The sequence below is a fragment of the Triticum aestivum genome, chromosome 2D (assembly GCF_018294505.1).
Source record: "Triticum aestivum cultivar Chinese Spring chromosome 2D, IWGSC CS RefSeq v2.1, whole genome shotgun sequence".
In the NCBI taxonomy this organism is placed as follows: Eukaryota; Viridiplantae; Streptophyta; class Magnoliopsida; order Poales; family Poaceae; genus Triticum; species Triticum aestivum.
In genome coordinates, this window is record NC_057799.1 from 554,611,239 (window position 1) to 554,635,552 (window position 24,314).

A 24,314-nucleotide genomic window follows, 5' to 3' on the forward strand; every position below is an offset into this window, starting at 1 on the left:
CATTGTCACCACAAATAAGCACATGCAAGACATACATCAAGTGTTCTCAAATCCTTAAAGACTCAATCCAATAAGATAACTTCAAAGGGAAAACTCAATCCATTACAAGAGAGTAGAGGGGGAGAAACATCATAAGATCCAACCATAATAGCAAAGCTCGCGATACATCAAGGTCGTGCCAAATCAAGAACACGAGAGAGAGAGATCAAACACATAGCTACTGGTACATACCCTCAACCCCGAGGGTGAACTACTCCCTCCTCGTCATGGAAAGCGTCGGGATGATGAAGATGGCCACCGGTGAGGGATCCCCCCTCCGGCAGGGTGCCGGAACAGCGTCCTGATTGGTTTTTGGTGGCTACAGAGGCTTGCGGCTGCGGAACTCCCGATCTAGGTTATGTTCTGGAAGTTTGGGTATATATAAGAGGTGTTGGCGTCGGGAACAAGTCAGCGGGGCTCCAAGGCAGCCACGAGGTAGGGGGGCGTGCCCAGGGGGGTAGGGCGCGCCCCCCACCCTCGTGGGTGCCTCGGGACTCTTCTGGTCAATCTCCGATACTCTGTGGGCTTCTTCTGGTCCAAAAATAATCTCTGTAAAATTTCAGGTCAATTGGACTCCGTTTGGTTTTCCTTTTCTGCGATACTCAAAAACAAGGAAAAAACAGAAACTGGCACTGGGCTCTAGGTTAACAGGTTAGTCCCAAAATCATATAAAATAGCATATAAATGCATATAAAACATCCTAGATGGATAATATAATAGCATGGAACAATCAAAAATTATAGATACGTTGGAGACGTATCACACGCTTATCTTATGAAGGGGATTGTGTAACGGGAATCCGGTAATTAGTCACAACAACAAACAGTATAATTATTGATGTTATGTTTTAACAATGACAGGATGGAACAGTCTGCCTCCCTCGTCAACAACACAAGATCAAAATGTCTATGCACGAGTTATCACTCGTCTGTGCGAGGTTTTTGGGCGAGGACACAGGGGGTGATCATCAAGACGACCTTGTGGACGTGCAACTTGATGTTGTATTCCTGGTCCAGGAGCTCGAACACGCACATGTCCCACTTCTCCAGGTTGTTCTCTGTGGTGAGTGCGCCCCACCCAGCGCTGAACACCGCATGGGGACACTCGCCGCCACACTACTAGGGAAAACCTTATACACAAAACTTTAGCAGTAGCGCTTGTTAAAAAACCGCGCTAGTGCTACATAGCAGTAGCGCGTGCAGGATAACCGCACTACAGATACATATGTAGCAGTAGCACGTCTCACAGTAAAAGCGCTACTAGTAAAATTCCCACTACTAAGCCGATAGGCTACACATAGTAGTAGCGGTGATGTCTACTACGCAACTTTATTCTTGTAGACTCGTGTTGGGCCTCCAAGCGCAGAGTTTTGTAGGACAGTAGCAATTTTCCCTCAAGTGGATGACCTAAGGTTTATCAATCCGTAGGAGGTGTAGGATGAAGATGGTCTCTCTCAAACGACCCTGCAACCAAATAAAAGAAATCTCTTGTGTCCCCAACACACCCAATACAAAGGCAAATTGCATAGATGCACTAGTTCGGCAAAGAGATGGTCATAAAAGTGTAATATGGATGGTAGAAATATATTTTTATAATCTGAATAAATAAAAACAGCAAGGTAGCAAATAGTAGACGGCACAAAAACGGTATTGCAGTGCTTGAAAACAAGGCCTAGGGTCCATACTTTCGCTAGTTCAAACTCTCAACAATGTTAACATAGTTGGATCATATGATTATCCCTCAAAGTGTAATAAAGAATCACTCCCGAGTTCCTATTAGCGGAGAACAAAAGATAGATATTGTTTGTAGGGTACGAGATCAACTCAAAGCTATTCTTTCTGTTCGATCTATTCAAGAGTTCGTACTAAAATAATACAAAGCTATTTTTTCCGTTCGATCTATCCTAGAGTTCGTACTAGAATAACACCAAAGCAAATTCATATTCATAATACGTAATCCACACAAAGAACTACAAAGAGACCCTAAAGTTTCTACCGGAGAAAAACATGCATAAACCCCTATGCATAGATTACCCCAATATCACCGCGGGAATCCGCGAGTTGAATGCCATAACATATGTCAAGTGAATCAATAAGATACCCCAATTGTCACCTCAAGTATTCATACCGCAAGACATATATCATGTGTTCTCATCTCTGAATATTCAATCCGACAAGACAAAACTTCAAAGGGTAAAGATTCAATTCATCATAACAAGAGTATAGAGGGTAGAAACATCATATGATCCGACTATATTAACAAAGCCCATGATCGAGATCACGAGAGAGAGAGAGAGAGATTAAACACATAGCTGCTGGTACAAACCCTCAGCCCTGAGGGTGGACTACTCCCTCCTCATCGTGGTGGCCACCGGGATGATGAAGATGGCCACCGAAGATAATTGCCCCCTCCGGCAGGGTGCCGGAACGGGTCTAGATTGGTTTTCGATGGCTACAGAGCCTTCCGGCGGCGGAACTTCTGATCTAGGTTAACCCCGAAGGGTTTCTGTCGTGGAATTGTCACGGCAGATGTCCTTAGCGTGAGGACTTAGTCGTGAGGCCAGCGCATCTATGTAGTAGCTTGAGAGGGGTTGATTGGGATGAGAGACACAGGGCAGATCAACGCACAAGACAAGGGTTTAGACAGCTTCGGGCCCCGGGAAACATCATCCGGTAATAACCCTACATGCTGTTTGTGGCTAGGTCTCATTATGATCACGGGAGAGTCGCCGGCTCCGGCTCTCGGTGTTTAACCCTAGAGATTATTTTTTGTTGCTTGTCCCTCTTTGGGGTGCCCTGCCCCTCCTTATATAAGTTAGAGGGGCGGGTTACATGTGGAGTCCTAGTAGGACTAGGACTAGTCTATCTTCTCTTACAAGTTAATTACAAGTCCGGGTCTTACTCCCTCGTAAAGGAAATATTTGTCATCCCTTTCCTCTTAAGCCGGCCCATCATAAACGTGAGCCGGCCTTCTGGGCCTTGGGCCTTGTCTTCTATATGACCCGCGGTCGGGGCCATCCATGAGTCGTCTGGTTCATGAGCTGTCTGACCAATGAGCCGCCAGACCCATGAGTCGCTAGTCCTCCGCCGGGTCATCAGCGAAATGCCAAGACCGGCCGGGTCATACCACGGGGTATATCCCCGACATTAGCCCCCGGTTTAATTTGGATTTATCCATGTTAAACTGATCCTGCAACATAAACACAAGAACAAATTTGACAGGTTATGCTCCGGGTTAAATATTCTTGTAAACCGGCACCTGATCATCCTTGAGTCCTTGACATTTTCTCCTGGAATATCCGGGTCAATAGGCCAGCTTCATAACCCATTTGCTGATATTGGCTCTTGTAAATAAAGAATCCATTTGAATTGGCCTTCAATGCTCTGACTTGACAAAAATATTAGTCTCTGAAATTTTCAACTGATATCCAGCCGGCTTGAAGATGTAAAACTTGCCGGTTTATGATTACCACCATTGTCGGGTTATAAAAGCTGATAATTCCGGGTCATGATTGTTGCCAATGCCGGTTCATGATTATTGATGATGCTGGGTTGTAGACACAGGGTCATAATGATTGGTGATGCCGGGTCAATCTGGTTTGCTCAAAACAAAGAATTTGAAAATATTTCTTCGATAATAATATAATACCTGTAGCCCCCAAGTCTTGAGTAAAACAAAGTGATGGCTTAAGACTTGCTTCAATATAAATGCTGCCACTTTGAAGAAATCCATATTGTTCATCTCAGTCACTAGTAACAACTGAATACTCCATATTATGTAGCCCCAAGTGCCGGGTTGTCATGCTTGCAGCAACCTGGGACTTGTAATTGCCTTATGCTCATATAAACTTCAACCAGCGTAGCCCCCAAGGGCCGGGTCATTATGCAATAATGAGCAGGGACTTTGTAAATATGATGATGTAAATTTAAGCAGTAACGTGTAGCCCCCAAGGGCCAGGTCAGTAAGATATTACCGAGCTGGGACTTTGTATATGATTCATTGATAATAACAATATATGATGTAATCTCCACCATGGGGTTTGAACCCACGTCCACAAGGTTAAGAGCTTTGTACTCTACCAACTGAATAGTGGATCTTTCAATATAATGGATTAAGGCTTGTGTACCTTGAATTTTCAACAGGAGCAATTGGTAGCCCCTAAGGGCCGGCTCATTTAGAATGTGATGAGTCGGGTCTTTAATAAGTTGAGCAAAAAATGACTTTGCATTAGCCCCCAAGTGCCATGGTGCATGCTGGCAGTGACATGGGACTTTGCATATTTGATGTAATATCAATTTGAATAATGTAGCCCCCAAGTGCCGGGTTGTAAGCCTGCAGCGACTCGGAACTATTCCTTTCATTGTGGAATAAATCATATCCATTGATAAAAATAATAGCCGTTGCGCTAAAGCGACTTTGAAAACCTCAATCATAACACTGGTTATTGATACTCACAATAGAAATCCAGCCATGATGGCTATTCAAGATCTGGCGGCTCTTGGCCGATGACGACTTAATGCGCATTCCTTATAAGCCAGAATTTTTGTAATCTGGTGGCCTATATCCCTTGAGAAAATCAATAATTGATAACCCTTTTGAAACACTAATTTCAGTGATGAGCTTGGACCGAAGCATTTATATAAGTCATAGTTCTGCAAATCCTGCACAGAGTTTAAACAACATATGCCCTGGCGACTTAACGTCAAGAGCCAGGGCGGGTAACCACCCAAATGTAGTCTTACCCAGCACACAAGTAGATCACAAGAACCCTTGGCGGTTTACCGCAGGGCGGGTCATAATATCTCACATATAACCACTGTGATATTGAATTTGTACTGCCGGTTTACATGACCTGTGCAGTAAGGGTGATAACCCAATCCTTAGAAGCCAATGCTTCCACATAGATGATGATTGTCATAAGCTGGCGATTTATCATCGAAAAATCAAGCCGGGTTAAATAGCAACCACTCATATACACTTTACATATGAAAAAGAGCTTCAAATAAAATCCAAAAATTGTTTGCAAAAAGAGACTTCAAAATTTTTGAGGCTTCTGATTCGAATACGATCAGAAAACCGTCCCAAAGGGGTTAAGCTAAGATTCGAATACGATCATATAGCCCCCAGTGGCTTTGGCGTTGCCGATCAAGAGGGTACCGAGAGCTATGTTCTCTTTGGTTCGAATACGACCTATGTTTGAATAGGAAGCCCCCAAATGACCTTGAGAGTTGTTTAACGACGCTGATTCGAATACGATCCACGTCGGTTCCCAAAGCGGGTTGAGCTATGGTTCAAATATGACCAAGAAACTCCCCAATGAGCTCGGCAGTGTGCCGATCAAAAGGGTATCGACAGCTATGTTCTCTTTGGTTCGAATATGACCTATGTTTGAACATGAAGCCCCCAAGTGACCATATAAGTTTTGGCATTGCGCCGATCAAAAGGGTACTGATAGCTATGCTCGATGAGCAGGAAGCCCCCAAGTGATCATAATAAGATAAGCCGTAAAGCAGGATACCCAAGTTTGAACCACGCATCATGGCAGCAAGTTCTTTGGCAACCTTTAATTTTTCAGAACTCGATCTTGCGAGAGATTAATTCTTTTTGAAGCGGAAGTTTAAACCGGATGTGAAAGCTTCAAAACTTTGTGAGAAATAAATTTACCTTGAGCCGGATTTGAACCGGATTTGAGAGCTTCAAAGCCTTGTGGTAAACAAATTTCCCTTGAACCGGTTTTTTAAACCGGATATTAAGAGCTTCAGTGTTTTGTTGGAGAGAGATGTCTCTTGAACCGGATTTTAAACCGGAAACCTTCTTTTTAAACCAGAAATTTTCTGACGGCTTTTTAAATTTTTCACCAATATAGCGGTAGCCTCCGGAACCGGGTTACCTTCCCTTCAATGACCCGGAGTTCTTGAACTCACTAACACCGGCCAATTTCGCCGAGTAATGTCATTGTAGCCCCCGAGTCTCAAGACGATTCGAGGAGTTGGCTTGAGATTCTCCATATTGTACCAGAGCAGAAGGTGTATATCATCAGCGCATTGATAGCGTGATGTGAACCCACAGAAGGTTGAAGTGACTGCGGCGGGTTATAAATAATCCCATATGAGCCGTGTCAACAACTCGGCCAATGGCTCCTTCCAACTGGTTGTTCGAAGTTAACCAAACTGAATGGCGGCGACTCGTGCGCCTGCCCATTGAACCATCCAGTGCAGACGACGGCTGATAATATATGATAATTTGCCTCCAGTTTGTTGGAAGAAAAAACCGGGCTTCCCAAGTAGTGACTTGCTCATAATCAATAAACAACTCATCCAGACAAGTGTGGCCTGGTATGTTGATGTAGATCAGGCCGCGAGAGACGAACGGTAAAGACGACCGTAACATCAGAGGCGGCACAGACAGGTGAGTCGGATGGTGCTGACGTACACTTCAGAGGCACAACACGGCACCACCTTTGCTGCACATAAAAATATACAGACCAAAGTAATCGTTCTTTGACAAAAATAAATATATGCCAAAAAATATACTTAGAGGGATGTCACCGAATTCGCCCGGACAACAGATGAGTCGGTCGCGGTATTGTAAGCCAGTGCGGATGAGAGAGTCGGCCGCTGTATTGTAAGTTGGCGCGGTCGAGAGAGTCGGGTGCGGCCGCAACATTTGTGAGCCGGTGCAGACGGGAGAGCCGGCAGCGGCGTTTGTAAGCTGGTGCGGACGAGAGAGTCAGCAGCAGCGTTGTAAGCGACTCGGCTGCGGGCGCGGACGATGAGTCAGTCGCGTGTGTTGATGTAGCGGGGGCGATGACCTGCGTATGTACTCATCGAGCAGCACGGCATGGACAAGTGCTAGTGCTAAAATAATGCTAGTGCACGCCCCCTGTGTGACACCTTTGTAATAAACAATAGTCGTGCGAAAAAATATCCCAGACCGGAGTAATTGTTCTTTGATAAAAACAATATGCATGAAAAATAAATAGACAAGATAGCACCTGGTATTTTTTGTCGAATGATCACGGATGTTGGACGTGCTCGGATCAAAAATAACCGGACAGATGCACGTCTAATGTATCACTGAGCACCCACGTCGCTGGATAATATCAAGTTGCAGATTGAACCGTGTGTGAGGCACTAGAGGTGCATGGAAAGTGAATAGTCTATGCATGTCATTAGCACTCTGGCCGCATAATCCATGCACGTAGCTGGTTTTCTCCTTTTCTCTCTTATCTGCTTCTGCCTTCCCCTTTTGGTTCCAAACAAGGCCGCAGATGTTCCAAACCAGTCCAGGCCGGTCGGAGCTAGAAGCATAGAAACGGCCCACCGCGGAAACTCGACAGCGCCGGCCGGCTCAGATCAAGGCAGGTTGTGCGCGGTGGCAGCTCAGAGGCATCTTGGAAGCCGACAACTCGGAGGAGTAGGCGAGGCGCGGCTCGGGGCGTAGCCACGGCGGAGGCGGGTGCCGCCTCAGCTTGGCGTGCCGGCGAATCTGATGCAGTTGTGGTGGAAGTGGATGGCGTTGTGGAGCAAGGCCCGGGGCGGCTCGCGTAGGAGCGATGGGCCAGCAAAAGCGACGACGACTCAAGGCAGGCAGCGACTTACTGCTGGTAGCGGCTCAGCCCCGGCGGTTCGGCGCGGATCGTCAGAGGCGGCTCTGACAGTGGAAACAAAACTAGTGTGGCGGATACCAACAGGCGGCTCGGAGTTGTAGCTGACGCAGGCCGGCAGAAACGAGCTTGGCGATGGCGGTTCGAAGCAATTTCAGAACAAGGCCCTCCTGGTGACTTAGAGTGAGGCCGAGGTGGCGACGGCAAAAGCCGACCGACTCGAAGGCGGACCTGCTGAGGGGGGACGGAGCCACGGCGGTTTGCGCGCTGTGGGCGATTCGGAGGACTGGGCGATTTCGACAGCGAGTTGAACTCTGAAGAAGGTCCACGCCCATTAACTTTCTCCAAATCATCATCTGTGTGGCGCTGGAAATCTGGACAGGTTGCCTCCACGAAATCTGAGCTTTAATCATGAACAGTATTCAAGTACTTGATGGAGCAGCAACGAGGTAGTAATATTTCCTTCTCACACCCGCGTTGACAAGGATTGATCCGACCCGGCGTACTGTAGCTTACAGAAAAAACTCCTGTCGGCCTCAGCGGTACGCGGTTGTAGCAGTAAAATTTGACCTTCTATTTGGATTCGACAGATCGCGTTGCATCGGCGACGCACCGGAAAACCCTAATTTTTCTTTGAACGCAAATCTCATAGACTGCAGGTGCAGACCCTTCCAATCCGGTTCTCCTTGAACCGGAACTTCACGAGCTTCTTCAAAACCTCGGAACGATCCCTCCAAGAACTCAACACCACCGTGCGCGAGCCCCACGGTGGGCGCCAACTGTCGTGGAATTGTCACGGCAGATGTCCTTAGCGTGAGGACTTAGTCGTGAGGCCAGCGCATCTATGTAGTAGCTTGAGAGGGGTTGATTGGGATGAGAGACGCAGGGCGGATCAACGCACAAGACAAGGGTTTAGACAGCTTCGGGCCCAGGGAAACATCATCCGGTAATAACCCTACATGCTGTTTGTGGCTAGGTCTCATTATGATCACGGGAGAGTCGCCGGCTCCGGCTCTCGGTGTTTAACCCTAGAGATTATTTTTTGTTGCTTGTCCCTCTTTGGGGTACCCTGCCCCTCCTTATATAAGTTAGAGGGGCGGGTTACATGTGGAGTCCTAGTAGGACTAGGACTAGTCTATCTTCTCTTACAAGTTAATTACAAGTCCAGGTCTTGCTCCCTCGTAAAGGAAATATTCGTCATCCCTTTCCTCTTAAGCCGGCCCATCATAAACATGAGCCGGCCTTCTGGGCCTTGGGCCTTGTCTTCTATCTGACCCGCCGTCGGGGCCATCCATGAGTCGTCTGGTTCATGAGTTGTCTGACCAATGAGCCGCCAGACCCATGAGTCGCTAGTCCTCCGCCGGTTCATCAGCGAAATGCCAAGTCCGGCCGGGTCATACTTCCGGCCGGGTCATACCACGGGGTATATCCCCAACAGTTTCGGAATATTTGGGAATTTATAGTGCAAAGAAGGGGTGCAAGAGGCCACCGAGGTGGGCACGACCCACCTGGGGGCGCCAGGGGGGCCTGGCGCGCCCTGGTGGGTTGTTCCCCCCTTGGGGCACCCCCCAGGTGCAGCTCTGACCCATTTGGTTCCTTCTGGTCCATAGAAAATCTCCGTGGAGTTTCGTTGCGTTTGGACTCCGTTTGGTATTGATTTCCTGCGATGTAAAAAACAAGCAAAAAACAGCAACTATCACTGGGTCAATAGGTTAGTCCCAAAAAATGATATAAAGTTGCTATAAAATGATTATAAAACATCCAAGAATGATGAAATAATAGCATGAATACTTCATAAATTATAGATACGTTGGAGACATATCAACATCCCCAAGCTTAATTCCTACTCGTCCTCGAGTAGGTAAATGATAAAAGAAATAATTTATGAAGTGTGAATGCTAGCAATGTGCAAAAGTTTGATCAATGACAATTTCAATCACTTTTTCTAGCATCACAACGGCAATGCTTTCTCATAAAATTTCTCATGTTGTAGTGGCAACCAATTCACATGTTAAGGTTTAAACAATGAACTCTCTTGAAACCCAACAACCTATGTTCTTAGTCACGAAGCAATTGCAATTCAACTTATTCAACAGAGTTTAAGTAAGAGCTCCACATACTCAACCATCATATAGTCTTCTACGATTGCTAACACTCACCACATACACATGAGCAAAACGTTTCAACCGGGCACATAGAAAGATAGGGGCTTATTGTTTTGCCTCCCAACGTATTCACCTCAAGGGTGATGTCAACAATAATAACTCATGCTACCCATATTCAACTGGAAATATGTGCCTAGATCTTTCCTCACCACATGATGCTTGCCAAAAGAGACAAATAAAAAGGAATAGAGAGAATAACTTTGACTCTTTGCATAAAAGTAAATACTGAAAAGTAAAAGATAGGCCCTTCGCAGAGGGAAGCAGAGGTTGCCATGCGCTTATTTGTTTATATGCTCAATCCCTTAGTGCAAAAGAACGTCACGTTATGTTGACCCTTATGATAGCAACCTTTATTATGCAGTCCATTGCTTTGCCATCATAAGTTCGTATAACGCTCAATTTTCTCTTAAACTAAATGATCTAACACTTTTAGAAGCAATTTTTATTGCCTTATTGCACCCATGACAACTTACTTGAAGGATCTTGCTCAATCCTTAGGTAGGTATGGTGGACTCTTGAAAATAAGATTTGGGTTTAAGGGTTTTTGTATGCACAAGTAGTATCTCTACTTAGTGCGGAATTTTTGGCTAGCAAAGATAGGGGGCAAGCACCACATGTTGAAGGATCTATGACAATATGACTTCTATGTGAATATGAACAAACATAAACCATTACGTTGTCTTCCTTGTCCAACGTCAACAATTTTTGCATATAATATTTTGATGGGGGCTCATAATCACAAAAGATTTCTAGGATAGTGTATTTTCATGTGAAAGTTCTCTTCCCTATACTAATTATTCGTGAATTGCTTGTATGACCAATATTGTGATTGTCAAGCCTCAAAAGGTTTCACTTTCTAAACCCTAATGTGAAGCTACCACTAGGCATGATATGATTTCAGCTTCAGGATATTCAATTCATTCAACAATTTTACTCATAGGATATAAGTGAAGCACAAGAGTAAATGACAAACTACTCCAAAAAGATATAAGTGAAGATCATGCGAGTAATTAAGTAAATAGGTAGCTATTTGAGGACTCTCTCTTATTTAAAAACTTTCAGATCTAAGTAATTTATTAAAACAGCAAGCAAAACAAAACAAAATGACATTTCAAGGATAGCACACATCATGTGAAGAAGCAAAAACTTAGGCTCAACCGATACTAACCGATAATTGTTGAAGAAGAAAGGTGGGATGCCTACCGGGGCATCCCCAAGCTTAGATGATTGAGACTTCTTGAAATATTATCTTGGGATGCCTTGGGCATCCCCAAGCTTGAGCTTTTGTGTCTCCTTAATTCCTCTTATATCACGGTTTCCCTAAATCTTAAAAACTTCATCCACACAAAACTCAACAAGAACTCGTGAGATAAGTTAGTATAAACCAATGCAAAAACTTTATCATTCTCTACTGTAGCAAATCACTAAAATTACTATTCAACATTGCATACTAAATGCCTCTGCATATTTAATACTCCTATCCTCAAATAGATTCATTAAACAAGCAAGCATATGCAAACAATGCAAAGATAACAGCAATCTGCCAAAACAGTACAGTCTGTAAAGAATGCAAGAGTATCAATACTTATTCAACTCCAAACATTATGAAATTCTACCACACTATAGAAAATTTATCAGAGCTTATTATGCAAAAAGTTTCAACATTTTATCACACTCTGACTTTTCTAGGGAATTTTTGCAACATCGATAAACTTTCTGTTTTGAAACAGCAACATGTAGACTTGTAAAATAAGCATGGCAAAGGCTATCAATGCCATTTTTATTGAAATAAAAGATGCAAAACATTATTCTAAATAACAGAAAGAAAATCCTAAAAAAAATTGACGCTCCAAGTAAAACTCATAACATGTGACGAATGAAAACATAGCTCCAAGTGAGGTTACCGATAATGTTGGAGACGAAAGAGGGGATGCCTTCCGGGGCATCCCCAAGCTTAGTTGCTTGGATATTCCTTGGATATTAACTTGGGGTGCCTTGGGCATCCCCAAGCTTAGGGTCTTGTCACTCCTTATTCTCATCATATCGATATCTCACCCAGAACTTGAAAGCTTCAATCACACAAAACTTAACGAAACTTCGTGAGATAGGTTAGTATGATAAAGAGTAAACCATTTAACTTCGGTACTGTCAAAGACAAGATTCATAATTGTTTCCACACAATTCCTACTATAGCATATCATTTCCACAATTTATATTGAGCAATATAAGCCATAGAAACCAGGAAACAAGCAAACTATGCATTGAAAACAAAATCTGTCAAAAACAAAACAATTTGTAGTAATCTGTACTCAAACCATACTTCTGCTACTCAAAAAATTATGAAAAAAAGTTTGACCACCTGAACAATTTGTATATTAAACTCCTGCAAAAATAATCAACTCAAATATAACATCCCAAATTTTCAATTTGGAATGTTATACATAGGTCATCATATGCATATCATATTTTATTTGCATTTTGAGTGTGATCCTAAAAATCCTAAGCAACTCAAGAACCCATGGAGAGAGTTGGGGATTTTACTATTTTCATATTTGAATTTTCTCAAATATTGAAACAGGGGTCATTTTGATTTTAATTAATTTTCTATCCAAAAATATTTCAAATTAAAATATATGAGAGGAGATAATATGACTTCTCCAAAATAAATGAAATATTGGGGGAAAATGTTAAAATCAAATAAATATTTTTATTTGGATTTTATTGCTATTTTATTTGAATTAGGAAAAATATGCATTTTTCAAAATTTCATTCTTAGCCCAAATAAATGTACACTTTGTCTGAAATATTATTAGAGGACCGTGAAAATTTATTTCGGGATTTTTGCACTTCGTTTGGTATTTCTTTTATTTATTTTACTCCGTCCGTTTAAAAAAAAGAACTGACCTACGGGCCATGCCCGAGCCGGACTTCCGCGGCCGGCCCCTTTAAAAGGCGAGGCCCGACCGCCCCGCCAGCCCAAGCCGCCTCCCCGCGCCGCCCGCCACCGTGCCGCCGCCGCTGACGCCGCCGCCCGCCGACACCTCCGCCGCCGGAGCCCCGCCGGAGTTAGCCGCCACCTCCAACGGTCTTCTCGCTCAGTTAGGCAAAAACCACCTCGGTTTTATTGGAAAACCCTAGATTTGTTTTCTTAGATCGGTTTGGTTTTTCGTCGGTTTATTTATTTAGCGGACGTTCGTCCGATCGTTCGTTTTAACGGACGTTGTTCGCCGGTTAGGTTCAGACAGCGAACGATCGTTCGTTAGTCTTTTCCTTTTATTTTCCTTTCTGCCAGGGACCTATCCGCGATAATTTTTATCGCATATTAGCCCCTGATCTTCAAACCCTCGCCGTTTCTAAACCGTTTGTCCAAATCCAGTGAAACCAACGCCAAAATCTTCGTCTCTAGCCCCTCTTTTTGTTTAATCAACTTGAAGAAAGTTTTGAAAATTTAAAATTTGGTTTCAAGTAGATTTGTTCTCGTAGTTCTTTTGACCGTAGTTTCAGTTCCGTAGCTCCGATTCAATTGATTCTTTTTGCAGATCGAATCTCTTCAGTATAACTTTCAGATTTGGTCTTCTTATTTGAGTTTTACCTATGCATCATTGCTTGAGTGCTTATGTATGCTATTGTTTGTTTGCGATAGAATTCCCGGAGTGTGGAGCGTGCTACTACGAGTCTCTAGGGTTTGCAGATCGTCGGCAAGGCAAGTAACACATCGGTCATACTCTTTTCATACCCAGTTTTTATGCATTAGTTAGACCCCTCAAACATTGCATGAGTAGGATCTCTTAACATGTGGGTTTGGGAAGTAGTTGATGAGGTAGAACCTATTGCCTTTTATTATCAAACCCTTGGGAGTTACTTCTACGTTATGCTTATATTGACATGCTATGCTCGTAGACGTGGATTGGGTTTGAGTGTATTCCATGACAGATATGAGATTGATAATTAATGGTTAACTTAAGGTGGCTACTTAAATACACATCTGGGTGGATTGGTTGTCAGGGCACCTGGAGAATCTAGTGTTGTCCTGGGATATCCCGGAGTACCCGTGTGATCATCCTATGGTTCGCCACCCAGGCTCAAAGGGATCATAAGATTATTCATGCTAGAAACTTCCGTGTGCAGCCACAAGCTATTATGGGCTCTAGCATAGTTGAGTATGATGCATGACCTCTTTCAGTGGTGGGCTAGCAGATGTAGGGGAAAGTAGGTGTAACTGTCCACCCAGAGTAAAGAGTTAGTGTTTCTGAAAGACTGTGTCTCGGTCATCCGTTTCTCAAACACCATGTAGTGCGAGAAATCTAGCGGAGGAGATCGAGTCTTGTGGGGAAAAGTGCGCAAACATCTGAAGAGTGTATAAACTAATCATGGTTAGCCGTGTCCCCGGTTATGGACATCTTGAGTATCTGGTTCTTGAATTATTGATTTGATCTCATCACTCTTTTAATCAATTTGTTGGGTTAATAATATTGTTTAATTGGGATTGAGTTGGAGGAACCTTCTCAATGTTTAACAACTACCATGATAGTTAAACAAAATATATTCAAAACATTATAGAGCCTCCACCAGCCATATATGCATGTAGTGATAGCATTTATTTTGTTCATTGCTCTACTGTGTTATATCGCCAGCATATTCCATGTGCTGACCCATTTCGGGCTGCAACATATCATGTTGCAGACTTTTCAGACGAAGAGTAAGGTGCGCTAGGTCATTGTCGTGCACTCAGCTATGCCGTTGGTGTTGATGGACTCACTTTATCTTCCAAGCCTTCCGCGGTTATCTTAATTAGACGGCCTTAAGCCATATTTATTGTATTAACTTCTCTCTTGAGACTATCGATGTAATAAGTGTGTGATTGCTACTCTGTTATAAATCCATTCGAGTACTGTGTGTGTCAGCATTACCGATCCAGGGATGACATTGAAGCACAGAGACTTGACCGTCTGAGGTCGGGTCGCTACAAGATGGTATCAGAGCACACGCTGAATGTAGGACACGACCACTAAGATGAGCCATAGGTCACTCTTCTCTACTCATTTCTGACTCCTCTCCATTTTCTACTCTTTAGGATGGCGGACTCAAGGAACAAGTTTGCACAACCGGATGAAGACACACCCTTTGGACGACACTTGAAGGAAGTCACTAGGCACCTGAACATCGGAATACCAAGCTCTCACCGGGACCTACACCGCCACTTTACCAGAAGAGGAGCGTTGTATGATTTGAGTTCAAGTTCCAGGAAGGACGTTCATGCCAGTCACTGAGCCCATAGAGTTTTCCTTTGATGCACCAACCTGGAGTCTAGGTAAGAGCATGGCAGCCCACATCGCCATGGGACGTATTGGCGAAGTTTACCACAAGGATCTTAAGGACACTATCTACCAGATATGTGGGCGCCGAGACGAGCAATGGGAGATGATCAGCACCAGGAGGGACATGTCCATTGCAGCTTTCATCCAGGAGTTAAACCAGCACATTCATCACCAGGAGAACCAGATGTGCGCAAGCATGATAGATTTGAAGAAGGCGATGACCAGGAACACGGAGCTAGAAGAGGAACTCAAGTATTCACATGACGGATATGAGGAGGAAATCGCAATACATGTGGAGAAAAATGACGACCTGACAAGGAAGCTAGGAGTTTTCATGGGAGACCCCGCGCCAGGAGGAGATGACGACCATCCAGAGGAGTACATCATCATCGACGACACTGACTTCGACCCCGACGATAGTGATGATGATTATGAAGACGAAGCTGGAGCGGATATCATGGAGTCTTCCACCGATCAAAATTTCTAGTAGACCACCATATGATTAGTAGTATTCCCCCATGTATATAGTAGTAGTCCAAGCACTTTTGTAACGATAGTTCTAGACCAATTGTATGCCCTTGCTTGAATTGATTTTGGTGTGATATGATTGTGTTTGTCTCATGTGCATATGGGTAGTGCTTTCTCACTAGACCTCACTCTATTCTAATCTCTCCCCTCTAAACCCATCAGATGCCTCCGAGACGTGACACCGGATTTGTCTTCCCACCGGAGCTCACTCAGTTGATCCAACAGCAAAATGCCTTGATGCAGCTACTAGTCCAGAACCAAGGCAACAACAACAACCCACCGCCACCACCTCCAGTTGACAACTTAGCCCGTTTTCTGAGGTTGCATCCGCCGGTGTTTTCTAGTAGCACCGAGTCGATAGTTGCTGATGACTGGCTACGCAAGATAGGAAGGGAGTTGACCATCACAGGTTGCACAGATGCTAAGAAGGTGCGTTTTGTTGCACATCAATTGGATGGACCCGCAGCCTCCTGGTGGGAGAATTACATAGCCACCTTCCCTATAGCCAATATCACTTGGGATCAGTTTCAGCAAGCATTCCGCACTGCTCATGTCTCAATTGGAGCTATGAGCATGAAGAAGCGTGAGTTTCGCAACTTACGCCAAGGAAACCGTACTGTGGGGCAGTACGTGGATGAGTTCAGCAAGTTAGCTCGCTATGCCCCAGACGATGTGGCCACTGATGCCGCGAAGTAGGAGAAGTTCATGGAAGGGCTAAATGATGAGCTGAGCATGCAGTTGATGGTAGCGACATTCGCTAACTACCAGGAGTTAGTAGACAGGGCTCTTATGATTGAAGGGAAGTAGCAGCAAATTGAGAACCGCAAAAGGAAGTATGGACAAGGGAAGTACAATTCAGGAGCTCAGCAGAAGCCTTGTTTTACCCCGAACTCGGTAGGATATACCCATAACCATGGAGGCCATACCCACAATGGAGGAAGTGCACACGACCACAGTGGCCCCAAGAATGGAAACGGGAATGGAGCAGGCAGCAATCAGAACCGTTCTAACCCCTCTACACCCGCCAAGAAGGATCTAAGTCCAATTACTTATTTCAAGTGCGGGAAGACTGGACATTACGCCACTGAGTGTTCTGAAGCAAAGAATGGTAACGGCAATGGAAGCTCTGGAAAGAATCCCAACCCTTTCAACAGGGGACAAGTGAACCACGTGAACATGGAGGAGGTTGAAGAGCATCCAGATGCAGTTATCGGTAAGTTTTTGGTTAAGTCATTTACTGCAATCATTCTTTTTGATACTGGTGCATCGCATTCATACATTTCAAGGGGATTTGTGGATAAGTATAAGTTGCCCACCAAAGTTCTTAGGACACCTATGTTAGTAAGCTCGCCAGGAGCGGAGTATATGGCAAGCCAAGGATGTTTTCAGATGCCATTGAGCATAGGTAGGCATGTTTTCCCCTCAGACTTGATAATTTTGGAGTCACAAGGATTGGATGTGATACTAGGCATGGATTGGCTATCGATGTATGGGGGAAACATCGATTGCGCCAGTAAGTCAATTTTACTCACTACACCGGAGGGAAAAAGGATGAAGTATGTATCCAGGCATGCGCCAAGGAGAACCCAAGTAAATTCCCTCTCAGGAGTTGTTCAGGAGGAAGTGCCTGTAGTGAAGGATTACCCAGATGTATTCCTAGAGCAGTTACCAGGCATGCCGCCAGATCGAGACATTGAGTTTTTGATAGAGCTGTTGCCAGGCACCGGACCGATATCAAAGAGACCATACCGGATGCCCGCAAATGATCTAGAGGAGATTAAGAAGCAGATTAAGGAGTTATTGGAGAAAGGTTACATACGATGAAGTTCGTCACCGTGGGGAGCCCTAGTGCTCTTGGTTGAGAAGAAGGATGGATCGTTGAGAATGGTTGTTGATTATCGTGCGTTGAATGAAGTGACGATCAAGAACAGGTACCCACTGCCGATGATCAATGATTTGTTTGACCAGTTGCAAGGAGCTAAAGTATTCTCCAAGAACGATCTACAATCAGGATACCACCAGTTGAAGATCCAAGAACAGGATATACCAAAGACAGCTTTCACCACAAGGTACAGGCTATATGAATATATGGTTATGTCATTTGGATTGACTAATGCCCCTGCCTATTTCATGAGTATGATGAATAAGGTGTTCATGGAGTTCTTGGATAAGTTTGTCGTGGTATTCATTGATGATATCTTGGTATACTCGAAGAATGAGGAGGAACACAAGGAGCATTTGCGTCTAGTTCTCGAGAAGCTCAGGGAACATCAGTTATATGCCAAGTTCAGCAAATGTGAGTTTTGGTTGAAGGAAGTTGGATTTCTTGGACATGTTATATCAGGAGAAGGTATAGTAGTGGATCCCACCAAGGTTTAGTCGGTCACTGAGTGGTTGGCACCCACCTCAGTAGTAGAGATCCGCAGTTTCCTTGGACTCGCGGGATACTATCGGAGATTCATTGAGAATTTCTCCAAGATTGCAAAGCCTATGACAGAGTTGTTGAAGAAGGACACCAAGTTCAAATGGACTGAAGAATGTGAGGCAAGTTTTCAGGAGCTGAAGAAACGTTTGGTTATAGCCCAGTGCTGATTCTGTCGGATATATGCAAGGATTTCCATGTGTATTGCGACGCTTCCCGCTTAGGACTGGGGGGAGTACTTATGCAAGACGGAAGAGTTGTTTCATATGCCTCACGACAACTTCGACCGCATGAGTTGAATTATGCCACGCATGATTTGGAGTTAGCAGCCGTAGTGCATGCACTCAAGACCTGGAGACATTTTCTTATTGGAAATCATTGTGATGTGTACACGGATCATAAGAGTTTGAAGTACATTTTCACACAGAAGGAGCTGAATCTCAGGCAGAGGAGATGGTTGGAGCTTATAAAGGATTATGCTATGAAGTTGCACTATCATCCAAGCAAGGCCAATGTCGTAGCAGACGCTTTGAGCCGGAAGAGTTATGCCAATACCCTCGTAAGCGGAGGATTGCTGAAGGAGTTAGCCGAGGATCTCAGGGAGCTTCGTTTGGAGATAGTTCCTAGAGGTTTTGTTGCAGCAATGGAAGTTCAGTCAACGTTATTGGGAAAGATTCGAGAAGCTCAAAAGGATGATAAGGAAATTCCCGAGATAAAAGAGAGAATGGGCAAAGGAAAAGCCAAAGGTTTTCGTGAGGATGAGCACGACACCTTGTGGTTTGAGGACCGTGTTTATGTGCCCAATAATACCGAGATCAGGAAGTTGACACTTCAGGAAGATCATGACTCGCCGTACTCGATACACCCCGGAAACACCAAGATGTATTTGGATTTGAAGGAGAATTTCTGGTGGACCGGTATGAAGAAGGATATTGCCGAGTACGTAGCCGTATGTGATGTATGTCAGAGAGTGAAGGAAGAACATCAGAAGCCAGCAGGATTACTGCAGCCTATGCCTATACCCGAATGGAAGTGGGACAAGCTTGGCATGGATTTTATCACCGTATTACCCAGGACCCGATCGGGATACGATTCTATCTGGGTAGTAGTGGATCGTCTGACCAAAGTAGCTCACTTTATCCCAGTAAAGACCACCTATACAAGTGAAAAGTTGGCCAAGATATATATGACCAGGATCGTATGTCTGCACGGAGTTCCGAGGACCATCGTATCAGACAGAGGAACACAGTTTACTTCAAAGTTTTGGCATCAGCTGCACCAGACTTTGGGTACAAGGCTAGAGTTCAGTACAACCTTTCATCCGCAGACAGATGGACAGACCGAGCGAGTCAACCAGATTCTGGAAGACATGTTGAGAGCTTGTGCGCTAGATTATGGATCTAGTTGGGATGACAATCTGCCCTACGCGGAGTTCTCATACAACAATAGCTACCAGGCCAGTTTGAAGATGGCACCTTTCGAAGCCCTGTATGGAAGGAGATGCAGAACACCGTTAATGTGGGATGAAGTCAGAGACCGTCAGTTGTTTGGACCAGATTTAATCAAAGAGTCTGAAGAGAAGGTTAAGTTGATTCGAGATAGACTGAAGGTAGCCCACTCCAGGCAGAAGAGTTATGCAGATTCAAAATGCAAGGAGGTAGTCTACGAAATCGGAGACAGAGCATATCTTCGTGTATCACCTCTACGAGGAGTTAAACGTTTTGGAGTCAAGGGAAAGTTAGCCCCGAGATTAGTAGGACCATACCGAGTTTTGGAACGTATGGGAGAAGTGGCCTGCAAGTGAGTTACCCGAAGGACTGTTAGGAGTTCATGATGTGTTTCACATTTTCCAGTTGAAGAAGTGCCATGCTGAGATGGCCGATATTCCTCTGAGAGATACAGTGCCCCTGGAAGCAATTCAGATGGATAGTGATCTGACCTACGAGGAGAAACCAGTCAAGATCCTCGAGTTTGCCAGCCGAGTTACACGCAGCAAGGTTATCAAGTTTTGCAAAGTTCAGTGGAGCCACCATACCGAGGATGAAGCCACCTGGGAACGAGAGGATGATCTACAGAAAGACCACCCACACCTATTTTCTAGCCAACCCAAATCTCGAGGACGAGATTCATCTTAAGGGGGGTAGGTTTGTAACATCCCAAATTTTCAATTTGGAATGTTATACATAGGTCATCATATGCATATCATATTCTATTTGCATTTTGGGTGTGATCCTAAAAATCCTAAGCAACTCAAGGACCCACGGAGAGAGTTGGGGATTTTATTATTTTCAGATTTGAATTTTCTCAAATATTGAAACAAGGATCATTTTGATTTTAATTATTTTTCTCTCCAAAAATATTTCAAATTAAAATATATGAGAGGAGATAATATGACTTCTCCAAAATAAATGAAATATTGGGGGAAATGTTAAAATCAAATAAATATTTTTATTTGGATTTTATTGCTATTTTATTTGAATTAGGAAAAATATGCATTTTTCAAAATTTCGTTCTGAGCCCAAATAAATGTTCACTTTGTCCGAAATATTATAAGAGGACCGTGAAAATTTATTTCAGGATTTTTGGACTTCGTTTGGTATTTCTTTTATTTATTTTACTCCGTCCATTTAAAAAAAACGAACCGACCTACGGGCCGTGCCCGACCCGGACTTCCCCGGTCGGCCCCTTTAAAAGGCGAGGCCCGACCGCCCCGCCAGCCCAAGCCGCCACCCCGCGCCGCCGCCGCCGGAGCCACGCCGGAGTTAGCCGCCGCCGCCGGTCTTTTAGCTCGGTTAGGTAAAAACCACCTCGGTTTTTTTCGGAAAACCCTAGATCTGTTTTTTTAGATCGGTTCGGTTTTTCGTCGGTTTATTTATTTAGCGGACGTTAGTCCGATCGTTCGTTTTAACGAACGTTGTTCGCCGGTTAGGTTCAAACAGCGAACGATCGTTCGTTAGTCTTTTCCTTTTATTTTCTTTTTCTGCCAGGGACCTATTCGTGATTATTTTTATCGCAGATTAGCCCTTGATCTTCAAACCCTCACTGTTTCTAAACCGTTTGTTCAAATCCAGTGAAACCAACGCCAAAATCTTCGTCTCTAGCCCCTCTTTCTATTTAATCAACTTGAAGAAGGTTTTGACAATTTAAAATTTGGTGCAGATTTGTTCTCGAAGTTCTTTGGACCGTAGTTTCAGTTCCGTAGCTCCGATTCAATTGATTCTTTTTGCAGATCGAATCTCTTCAGTTGAACTTTCAGATTTGATCTTCTTATTTGAGTATTACCCGTGCATTATTGCTTGAGTGCTTATGTATGCTATTGTTTGTTTGCGATAGAATTCCCGGAGTGCGAAGCGTGCTACTACGAGTCTCTAGGGTTTGCGGATCGTCAGCAAGGCAAGTAACACATTGATCATACTCTTTTCATACCCAGTTTTTATGCATTAGTTACACCCCTCAAAAACATTGCATGAGTAGGATCTCTTAACATGTGGGTTTGGGAAGTAGTTGATGAGGTAGAACCTATTGCCTTTTATTATCAAACCCTTGGGAGTTACTTCTACGTTATGCTTATATTGACATGCTATGCTCGTAGACGTGGATTGGGTTTGAGTGTATTCCATGACAGCTGTGAGATTGATAATTAATGGTTAACTTAAGGTGGCTACTTAAATACACATCTAGGTGGATTGGTTGACAGGGCACCTGGAGAATCCAGTGTTGTCCTAGGATATCCCGGAGTACCCGTGTGATCATCCTATGGTTCGCAACCCAGGCTCAAAGGGATCATAAGATTATTCATGCTAGAAACTTCTGTGTGCAGCCACAAGCTATTATGGGCTCTAGCATAGTTGAGTATGATGAATGACCTCTTTCAGTGGTGGGCTAGCAGATGTAGGGGAAAGTAGGTGTAACTGTCCACCCAGAGTAAAGAGTTAGTGTTTCTGAAAGACTGTGTCTCGGTCATCTGTTTCTCAAACACCATTTAGTTTGAGAAATCCAACGGAGGAGATCGAGTCTTGTGGGGAAAAGTGCGCAAACCTCTGCAGAGTGTATAAACTAATCATGGTTAGTCGTGTCCCCGGTTATGAACATCTTGAGTATCTGGTTCTTGAATTATTGATTTGATCTCATCACTCTTTTAATTAATTTGTTGGGTTAATAATATTGTTTAATTGGGATTGTGTTGGAGGAACCTTCTCAGTGTTTAACAACTACCATGATAGTTAAACAAAATATATTCCTTTGTTGTAGGAAAAAGTGGCTTTTCGCAAAACATTATAACCATAGAGCCTCCACCAGCCATATATGCATGTAGTGATAGCATTTATTCTGTTCATTGCTCTACTGTGTTATATTGCCAGCATATTCCATGTGCTGACCCGTTTCGGGCTGCAACATATCATGTTGCAGACTTTTCAGACGAAGAGTAAGGTGCGCTAGGTCGTTGCCGTGCACTCAGCTATGCCGTTGGTGTTGATGGACTCACCTTATCTTCCAAGCCTTCCGCTGTTATCTTAATTAGATGGCCTTAAGCCATATTTATTGTATTAAGTTCTCTCTTGAGACTATCGATGTAATAAGTGTGTGATTGCTACTCTGTTATAAATCCATTCGAGTACTGTGTGTGTCAGCATTACCGATCTAGGGATGACACTGAAGCACAGAGACTTGACCGTCTGAGGTCGGGGCGCTACATCAGAAGCACTCTTTTCTTAAAAATGGGACTTATTTTTGTGAGCACGAAAGTTTTTGTTTTTCAGCAGTCAAATCAACTATCACCCAACATGATCCCAAAGGCTTTACTTGGCACTATATTGAAACAAAAGCTATAAAACATGATAAATGCACTAGCATAATCATGTGAACATGCTAAAACAATAGGTAAAAGTGTTGGGTTGTATCCCAACAAGCGCTTTTCTTTAATGCCTTTCAAGCTAGGCATGATGATTCAATGATGCTCACATAAAAGATAAGAATTGAATCACAAAGAGAACATCATGCATCATAAGTTCATCTCTCATAATAATTTTCAGTGGCATCATGAATAGATTCATCGATATAACCATTACATAAAGCATTCTTTTCATGATCCACAAGCATAGAAAATTCATTACTCTCCATGGCATACATGTCATCATAATAATGATCATAGAAAGCAAGTTTATTGCCATAGTCAATTGAAACCTCTTCCAAAATAGTGGATGTATCACTAAATAAAGTCATGACCTCTCCAAAACCACTTTCATCAATATTGTAATAAGATTCAACACCCTCCAAAATAGTGGGCTCACTACTACCTAGAGTTGACACTCTTCCAAACCCACTTTTATCAATGTAATCATCATAAATAGGAGGCATGCTATCATCAAAATAAGTTTGATCAATCAAAGTAGGGGGACTAAAAAGATCATCTTCATTAAACATAGCCTCCCCAAGCTTGGGACAAACATTAATTGCAGCAAATAAATTCTCAATAGTGCTCTCGGTCATTGTGCCATAAGACATAGAAGCAATATCATCATCAAGTGCATATTCGTCCACAATTATTTTGATTCATTTTCATGAGGCACAACAATAATAGGAGCAACATTATTTGGGAGAGATACCTTTTTACCTCTCTTCTTTCTTCTTTTCTTCTTCTTCACCACATCATGTGTGGGTTTAATTAATCTTTTCAAGCTTCTTATTGATGAGAGTGGTTGGATGGGAAGCTCCTCCTCATTACCTGATTCATCATAATAAACAGTAGGAGGGTTTTGGGAAATATTTTCCCTTTCATTAGTTCTCTCTTCATATTATATTTGTTCTCTTGACTTTAGATAGTTGGCAACATAAGGATTCTCAATGCAATTTACCGCACAAAACATATAAATTTCTTCTAGATCAAAATCAAGAAACCTCTCAAGATTAAATTTTGGAATAACCTCAGTTATACGTTTCATTACTTCATACCCGAAAAGAAGACTAAGCTCTTTATGATGCTCAAGGGTAATCAAGTTATCACAATGTTTGGACACGATTTGATCATGAAAGAATTTGCATTGGAGATTTAAATGACCAAGTTCATTGCAAAGTTCACAAGGATGGCGAAAAAAATTAAATCTTTCAGCACAATCATCTAGCCTCTCTTGCAACTTTCTTGTTTCTAAATATTTATGCTTCTTGCAAAATCTATCTTCCCTTTTTGGTGTGCAAAGGCCTCCCAATTCACTCCGCAAAAAGTGACATGCTTATAA

General features: G+C 43.4%; 1 pseudogene; it reads right to left on the bottom strand.

Moving 5' to 3' along the window:
- Positions 1 to 959: 959 nt before the first annotated feature.
- Positions 960 to 24,314, bottom strand: part of LOC123055916 (myb-like protein X) — a 107,156-nt pseudogene continuing 83,801 nt past the window's right edge.